We start from the raw sequence: 8,867 nt of genomic DNA, 5'->3' as shown, positions 1-8,867 counted from the left end.
AAATCTTTAGCAAAGGGTCCAACATATTGAGTAAGAGCTCTCCACAAGAAAACATCTAAACCAAGGACTTGAACAACAACTCTAATAGGCAAAAGATGGCAAGACAAAGTCAAGGAAAAAATCAAGAAGATGGACAAAGGAACTGTTGAGTTCAAGCATTATCATATAGGAGTCATCTTTCCTCTTGAAGAACCAACTTTGAAACTAACAAAGCCTGATGACCTTTGGACCTAGAATGGCAGTCTATTTTTCCTAGGCCAAAGGTCTTGCCTAGCTACAAGTCTTAGGGCACAAAGGCTAGGCCATAAAAACTTACAATTACTTAATGTATAATAATGTCATGCACTACCACCCAATCGGCATATCACCTTGTATAAAAAGGTGTTAGAAGCCCTGCAAGCCATCTTTGAGAGACAAGATTCTCCAATTTTGAAACTATTCATGTGGCATACCCCAACCTAATTTCAGAAGAACAATAGGACACCCACTTAGCCATTTTTTAGTCCAATCTAAATACTAACAATACCAAGGAAGCCCATTGGTCCCATTGTAGAAACACACCTCCACCCAATCATACTTACCTAGGTCACACACCACCATCCATTCATTCACAACACACACAGCACTAGGAGGAATAAAATGCATAGCTCTAAAGAAACATTACTGTGGCAAATCTACAATGTGACAATCTCCAAGTAGTAGTTGAGGCTCAACAACACAATAGTAGTTGAGGCTCAACAACAACACATGTAGACATGGAGAAGTTAGCACCCAAGCAATCGAATCAGTTGAACGATATCAATAATTTACTTAAAATATTCAGCAAAGGGTCCAACATCTTGTGTAAGAGATCACCACAAAAACCCCCCTAAACCAAGGACTCCAACAACAGCTCCAACAAGAGAAAGATGGTAAGCCAAAGCCAAGGAAAAAATCAAGAAGATGACAGAGGAACTTTTGAGTTCAAGAATTATGATCATGCATCTGAAAGTGAACAACAAGACCAACTCCACAATGCATTTGTCACCTAGACTCCAAGGTGCATGGGTGCCAAGAATAACAAGACCTAGAAAAAGCTCAATAGGCACCATGAGTGGAACCACAACTAGACATGCAGATGTAAGAGGTGTATGACAAGTGCCTCAAGGCATCAATAAATCTGGCTACCCATGCTCTACAACAATGCATAGTAGAAATCGTCCTCCACTACCACTATACCACTATCACTTCCATCTCTATTGAAGAGCATTTTAGCTCTTCTCTGTAGGCACACTAACTTTACACACCCTATTTTGACAATGTCATTTTTTAATGGGGATTTGGTCTTGTAAAATGACAATGATATATCACACCTCCCCCTACAACCCATTGTACTAAATTTTAGGGGATGGAGCTATATCATATAGGAGTCATCTTTCCTCTTAAAGAACCAACTTTGGGACTAACAAAGGTTGATGACCTTTTGACCTAGCACTCTAGTCTAGATTCCTAGGCCAAAGGTCTTAGCTATCTACAAGTGCAAGGGTGCAAGACTAGACCATCAAACCTTACAATTATTTAATCTATAATAATGTCATGCACTGCCACCCAATTAGCATACTCACCTTGTATAATAGGGTGTTAGAAGTCTACAAGCCATGTATGAGATAGGCTTCTCCAATTTTGAAACTAATCATGTGGCATACTCTGACCTTATGTCGAAAGAAGAAGACAACACCCACTTAGCCATTTTCTAGTCCAATCTAAATATTAACAATTCTAAGGATGCCCATTTGCCCCATTGTAAAAATGCACCAACACACGGTCATACTAACCTAGGTCACACACCACCATCCATTCACTCACAACACACATAGCACTGGGAGGAAAAAAATATGTAGCTCCGAAGAAACATTATTGTGGCAAATCTGCAATGCAACAATTTCCAAGTAGTAGTTGAGGCTCAACAATAATGCATGTAGTCGTGGAGGAAGTTGGCACCAAAGCAATTGAATCAATTGAATGATATCAACAATATGATAAAAAGATTCAAGAAAGGGTCCAACATATTGAGTAAGATCTCACCACAAAAAAAACCTTAAACCAAGGACTCCAACACCAGCTCCAAGGAGAAAGATGGCAGGCCAAAGCCGAGGAAAAAATCAAGGAGATGACAGAGGAACTGTTGAGTTCAAGCATTATCATCATGCATCTGAAAGTGAACACCAAGACCAACTCCAATGCATTTGACACCTAGACTACAAGGTGCATGGGTTCTAGGAATAAATCCTTCATGTCCAATAAGACCTGGAACAAGCTCAATGGGCAACATGACTAGAACCACAACTAGACATGTAGATGCAAGAAGCATATGAGAAGCTCCTCAAGGCATCCATAAATCTGGCTACCCATGCTCTACAACCATGCATAGTAGAAACCCCCCTCAATTACCACTATACCACTATCACTTCCATCTCCATTCAAGAGCACTTAGACTTAACTAATCCACTTCACCCTTACCATTTTAACCCTTCTCCATAGGCACACTAACTTTACACACCCTATTTTGGTGATGCCATTTTTTAATGGGGACTTTGTCTTGGAAAACGACAATGCTATATCACACTTGTGCATCCCATTGCACTAAATTTTAGGGCATGGTGCTATATCATACAAAGGTCATCTTTCTTCCTAAAGAACCAATTTTGGAACTAACAAAGCTTGATGAACTTTTGACCCAGTACTTTAGTCCAGATTCCTAAGCTGAAGGTCTTGGCTAGCTACAAGTGCAAGGGAAGAAAGACTAGGCCATCAAACCTTACAATTATTTAATCTATAATAATGTTATGCACTACCACCCAATCAGCATAGTCACCTTGTATGATAGGGTGTTAGAAGCCTTGCAAGCCATGTATGAGATAGGCTTCTCCAATTTTGGAACTATTCATGTGGCATACCTCGACCTAATGTTAGGAGAACAAGACACCCACTTAGCTATTTTTCAGTCCAATTTAAATGCTAACAATCGCAAGGATGCCCATTGTCCCCATTGTAGAAATGCACCTCCACCCATTCATACTTACCTAGGTCACACACCACCATCCATTCACTCACAACACACACAGCTTAGGATGAACAAAATACATAGATCTAAAGAAACTTTATTGTGGCAAATTTGCAATGCAACAACCTCCAAGTAGTAGTTGAGGCTCAACAACAATGCGTGTAGTCATGGAGGAAGTTGGCACCCAAGCAATCAAATCAATTGAACGATGTCAACAATGTGCTGAAAATATTTAGCAAAGGGTCCAACATCTTGAGTAAGAGATCACTGCAAAAAAAAACCTAAACCAAGGAGTCCAACAACAACTCCAACAAGAGAAAGATGGCAAGCCAAAGCAGATGAAAAAATTAAGAAGATGACAAAGGAATTGTTGAATTCAAGCATTATCATCGTGCATCTTAAAGTGAACAACAAGCCTAACTCCAATGCATTGGAAATTTGGACTCAATGGTGCATGGGTGCTAGGAATAAATCCTTCATCTCCAACAAGACCTGGAACAAGCACAGCAGGGCACCATGACTGGAACCACAAACAAACATGCAGATGCAAGAAGCATATGACAAGCTCCTTGAGGCATCAATAAATCTAGCTACGCATGCTCAAGAACCATGCATAGTAGAAAACCCCCTCCACTACCGCTATACCACTATCACTTCCATCCCCATGCAAGAGAGGTTAGACTTAACTAATCCACTTCACCTTTAGCATTTTAACCCTTCTCCATAGGCACGCTAGGTTTACACACCCTATTTTGGCGATATCATTTTTTAATGTGGATTTTGTCTTGGAAAACGACAATGATATATCACAGCTCCCCCTGCATCCCATTGTACTAAATTTTATCATAATGGGGTCATCTTTTCTCCTGAGTCCTAAAGAACCAACTTTGGAACTAACAAAACTTGATGAGCTTTCGACCTAACACTGTAGTCCAGATTCCTAGGCTGAAGATCTTGGCTAGCTACAAGTGCAAGGGTGGCACGACTAGTCCATTTAATCTATAATAATTTCATGTACTACCATCCAATTGGCATACTCACCTTGTATAATAGGGTGTTAGAAGCCTTGCATTAGGAAAAAAGAGTTTGGGGCCCTGTAAGAAATTCACAATTTCTTCTTTTTTCTTTTGCTCTTAAATATGTAAACTAATAGAATACTCAATAAAATATGTTAAATAACTCTTTCATGTCAGAGGATAGAGGAATAAAGATATTCTCTTATATTCAACCCTCAAATCTTACAAGATTTTGCATTCAATGCTCTTGTAAGCCACTTCTTTCTCTGATAGATCTCACAATTGTCTCAGAGATGAGTTTATCTCCTTTGTCAGGACCCCATAACTAATCTCACCAGAGCTTACTACTGCTGCCAAAGCTTTCCATCATCATCAACTTTTCAAATATTACCACCATCTTTGACTTTCCAAAGCATATGCCATCATTAGCACATCGTTTAGAAAAAGTGATGCAATTGCGAAGCAAAACAATGGGGCAGTATTGTCCACACAGTATGCAACGACACCACTATGGAACAATCCAACACTGCTTAGGCGACGTGCAATGACACCACTATGGGACAATCCTATAAGAGGCAACAACACCGTCTCCATATCGATTTGATGGAAGAATATGCTCCTACTATAAAATGACAATATGTAAGTGCCATGCAAAGAGACACCATGAGGAGAGAAGGCTTACAACATATTTACTTATGGTGTGATGGGAGGATTTATTCAAAATGTCTTGTTAAAACCTCTACTCCTTTTTCTAATCCGATGACTTTACTAAAGTTTGTGGGTGACGGGAAAAAAGGTATGCACGGGTATATTACAATTCATTCTTCCATTGCACAAATGTATAAGACCTTATATGAGTAAGAGAAAGATACGAGAATGCAACAGATGGACGAAAGCTCCAAATTGAAAGATCTACTACACAAAGAAATTGAAGAACACACAACAATGAAGGATAAGTTGTCGAAAGCTATACCTAAATCAACCCCATTGGGAGATAGGTTCAGAGGAAGAAAATTTCAAGACATTTTAGAACTAAAAGCTGGCAGTGGAGGGTGCAAGCGAAGAGTTCAAGTAGCAAAGTAAGTTTTATATTTTTCTTTTACTTTTTTGCTAGATAATAGCAATCGGAAATTTTTTTTACGTATGCATGTTGCTTTCTGAATGTTCAATATTGTTAGGTAATAGCAATCAGGGAAAACTTATGCATGTGCATGCTTGTTGCAAAAAAATCTTGGAGCTTCAAAAGGAGAATGTTGATCCGAATGTCATTCTAGTGAAGCAAATGAAAGGGTTACTGTTAAGTACTATTGCAAAATGTATGTTAGAGGAAAATAGAATTAAAACCATGAAACAGAACGTTGTGCAACAATTTGTAGAATCCATCAAGGTTGATGTGAACTTAATCCAAGAGGCTCTTGATGAGAGTGGAGTAAGTAGAAAAGGTTATTCCTCTACTTTTAGAGTAGTATCATTAACTCTAAAGGATCAAAGAATCAAACGTGTGCTTCTACCCAAGCCTGCAGAAGTGTGGAAGTTAAGGTCTATAATCCTTAACTGGAAATTGTTTGCATATTGAAGGGGTGTATGAAAGTAATAAGGGAAGCACTGTCTATAATCCTTTGAACAACATTTTTGTTGATCTTCAACAATTGCAAATAAGAATGGTTGAATTTTATGGTATCACATTCAAAGAGTGTAAAGGATGTCTCATGTTATAAAGTTGGATGAATGTGAAATTATAAAGGAGAAAAAGATTGAAAGAGTGACCATCACACTAATGAATAGAGATCTTGACCCATCAATTACGAAAGAGAATTGAAATCACTTCACTGTGCAATCAGAGAAGCACATTTGGTGGCTAGGCTCATTTGAGGTAGGCACAGACTTGGATTTCAAATGTTTTTCTATAGGTATAATGTATGGATGTTTGATTCTTAAACTACATAACTCTTCAATTTTTGATGGTAGGTTGATGGTAGGTTAATATAGAGGACCACAAAACTGTTGATTGGGTATTCCATCAACTACCAACAATGATAAAAAAATCAAGTTTAAGGTGGCCATCTTCATGTCAAAGGCAAATGTGATTTCCAAGTGGATTGGCATATGGCAGGGGAACTCAAGACCCTCAAGTGTATGTTCAACATTAGCAAAGGAGGAAATTCAAAATCACCATGCCTTTACTACAAGGAGCCAACATATGTCATGGATCCTAAATGTAGTCCTTGATATTCCATTGTGCAATGTACATATATGTACATTGCATGCTTTATGTCGCATCATTGAAAGGTTGGTATTTTTATATATTGGATTTGCTTGGAAGCTTTGTCCAGAAAACCACAAGAAAGAGGCAAATAAAGCATTGGAAAAAGTATTGTCAGATATTGGTCTCCACTGAGGAGATGTTCATATCACAACAGACCTTAAGAAGTCAACCAATGGAAAGGACATCCCTATTAAGCCATCTATTGGTGGAGTCAAAGCTAAACGGTTTTTATTGGAACCACAAAGAGAAAGAAAGCTAGGGAAACAATCAAGATATGTTTTGAGGGTAAAGTATGACCTTTGGAAGCTTGTACATAATGTTGTCAAAGATCATGAGGCGGATGGACTTACTCGAAATGTTAAATAGAAGTATGGAAAACATTAGACAAGCTATTCATATTTTGTGATAAAAAGACATGGAACAAGAATGATCACCGGGCATTAGAAGAGGAGCTAAAGAATTTTGGAAAATCAATAAACAAGCTTGGACAAGCTGCAATATAACACACTACATGGTAAGAGAAATTCATTCTTTCCTTTTAGGCATATCTTTTTGGCATCAATAGTAACTTCTCATTTTTTGTGATTAGAGCATATGATCTGTAACCACCTTCCATATTTTGTTAAAAAATATGGATGCCCTGCAATATGGTCCACTAAGGGAATGGAGAAATCTCACTACATTGCACGCAATGCGTTCTTTCGACACACACAACATTTTGGAGGAGCATAGAAGGCAAACAATCTCAAATAAGTTTTTCAATGGTTCTATAGAGGTATACTATAGAGGCTATAAATCAAGAGAAAATAGCCTTCAACACTGCACAAAAGAAAAGAAGGCGGAAAATCTTAGACAACTCAACTGCTGCACAGAAACACGCTGAATGGAGGCAGTCAAAGATCTTTGTGGGCCACAAGTGGACTGATAGAGTCTAATAGTACAATTTACAAATCACTAGCATAAAGCAGTGAATTTATGATGTAATATTGGAAATGTAATACAAAATACAAGTTTTTTATAATTTGCTCAAAGACTTGGTCTACTTTCTAACATATACATTTAGGATTCCTGCTTCTGCTTTTCTTCAAGTTGCCGTGCTTCTATCTATTGGGCCTCAAGAGTCAAAACTAGTTCACTAAACCTTATTAGCCATAACCATCTAGGTGAAGAGGACTTTTGATACCATGTGCCAATGCATATTTAGTATATCTAAGGAAATACCCTACCCTCGAGCATTGTTGGCCAGGGTGATAACCCAAAATATCAAAAGCAGAATATTTTTCAATCAATATGACTTTGTCTTTCTGCTAATTCACCGAAAAACCACCAAAAGCCTGTGACAAACACTTGAAAAAGTAAACGGCAGCCTCTCCATCATCACTTAAGTGTTGGTGGTAAATGAGAATCTTGGTAGACAATAAGTGCTTCATATAGTAAGACAAGCTGGACAATTGCCCGAGGCCCCTCTCTTTGCTTCCAAGACCCCTTCTAAGAAATCTATCATCCTCAATAAATAGCTACAATGTCATAGACAATGTTATTAGAACTTTACAACATGGAGCATCACATAAGTAATCCATGCAATTAATCTAGTCAAAAGAACGTTGATAATTTACCTTCATGTTCTCATCTTCTTCCAAGATTTTATCCTTCTAGACGTCACTGCTCCTTTCTGCGATGTTCTCTATGTTTCTTTGCTCCTGTACACTTGACTATAGATTCATTGAGTTTTGGACCTTCTTAAAGGTCTCATCGTCTATCTCTTGCACCTTGGCAACTTCTTCAAAGCACATGGATAGTGCTTCCTTGGGATCAAATTTAACTTCCAGTGTAATTAAATCATCATCTACAATCCCAACATCATGGTCTACATTGCAAGATTGGGCTATCAATGCAATTGCCTAGTCTTCCATTAGGTCAAAGAGGATTAGTATGTCAGAGAGTAAGACATACATTTGATATTCGATGGTGAAAGATGGAAGAATGGGGAGAGAAGGAGTGGAGGTTTCAATATCAAGTTTTGCTATAGAGACTTCTCCCCTAAGTGTTTCAGATTTTAATGCAATAAGTTCCAGAGTTTCAACCTCTTTCCTCTCCTGCTCAAGTTCTATTTCCTCACCATAACTTGGCCCTTCCTCATCAATGCCTTCTTCTCTCAGATGCCTCCTCCCACATTTCCTCATGCACACCATGACAAAACTTTTCAAGTAGAGAAAATCCAAGACTCTCCTCCAAGAGCCTGCATCTTCTAGGATGAATACTGCAATGTGCCTTGTATGACTAAGGTAGGTTGTCAAATCTCCTGTTCACTAAAATTCTTAGCTTATCATCTTTTATCATATCTTTGATGTGAATATACGCCTTCTCAGATATGACTAGCCTACCTTGCCCTGTTGTAAGTTCCTCGAATTCTCTAATCTCTTCTCCTAAAAAATCCTTGTGTTGATCCAATATAGCAGCATAGCTGAGAGATTTGTTAAACATATCATAGAAAAGGTGGAACTCCTGCTGAGCATTACCGACTTGAAGATACTCAAATAGC

At 38.3% G+C, this 8,867-nt stretch overlaps 1 pseudogene; it reads left to right on the top strand.

Annotated features, from left to right (window-relative positions):
* The first annotated feature begins 5,836 nt into the window (after positions 1-5,836).
* Positions 5,837-6,691, top strand: LOC147902590 (uncharacterized; annotated as a pseudogene).
* The last annotated feature ends 2,176 nt before the right edge of the window (positions 6,692-8,867 follow it).

Source organism: Dipteris shenzhenensis, chromosome 4 (assembly GCF_047967505.1).
Source record: "Dipteris shenzhenensis isolate YYH24624 ecotype China chromosome 4, Dip_SZ_1.0, whole genome shotgun sequence".
NCBI classification, from domain to species: domain Eukaryota; kingdom Viridiplantae; phylum Streptophyta; class Polypodiopsida; order Gleicheniales; family Dipteridaceae; genus Dipteris; species Dipteris shenzhenensis.
The sequence above is the reverse complement of the archived record's forward strand: the minus strand, read 5'-3'. Positions and strand labels throughout refer to the sequence as shown.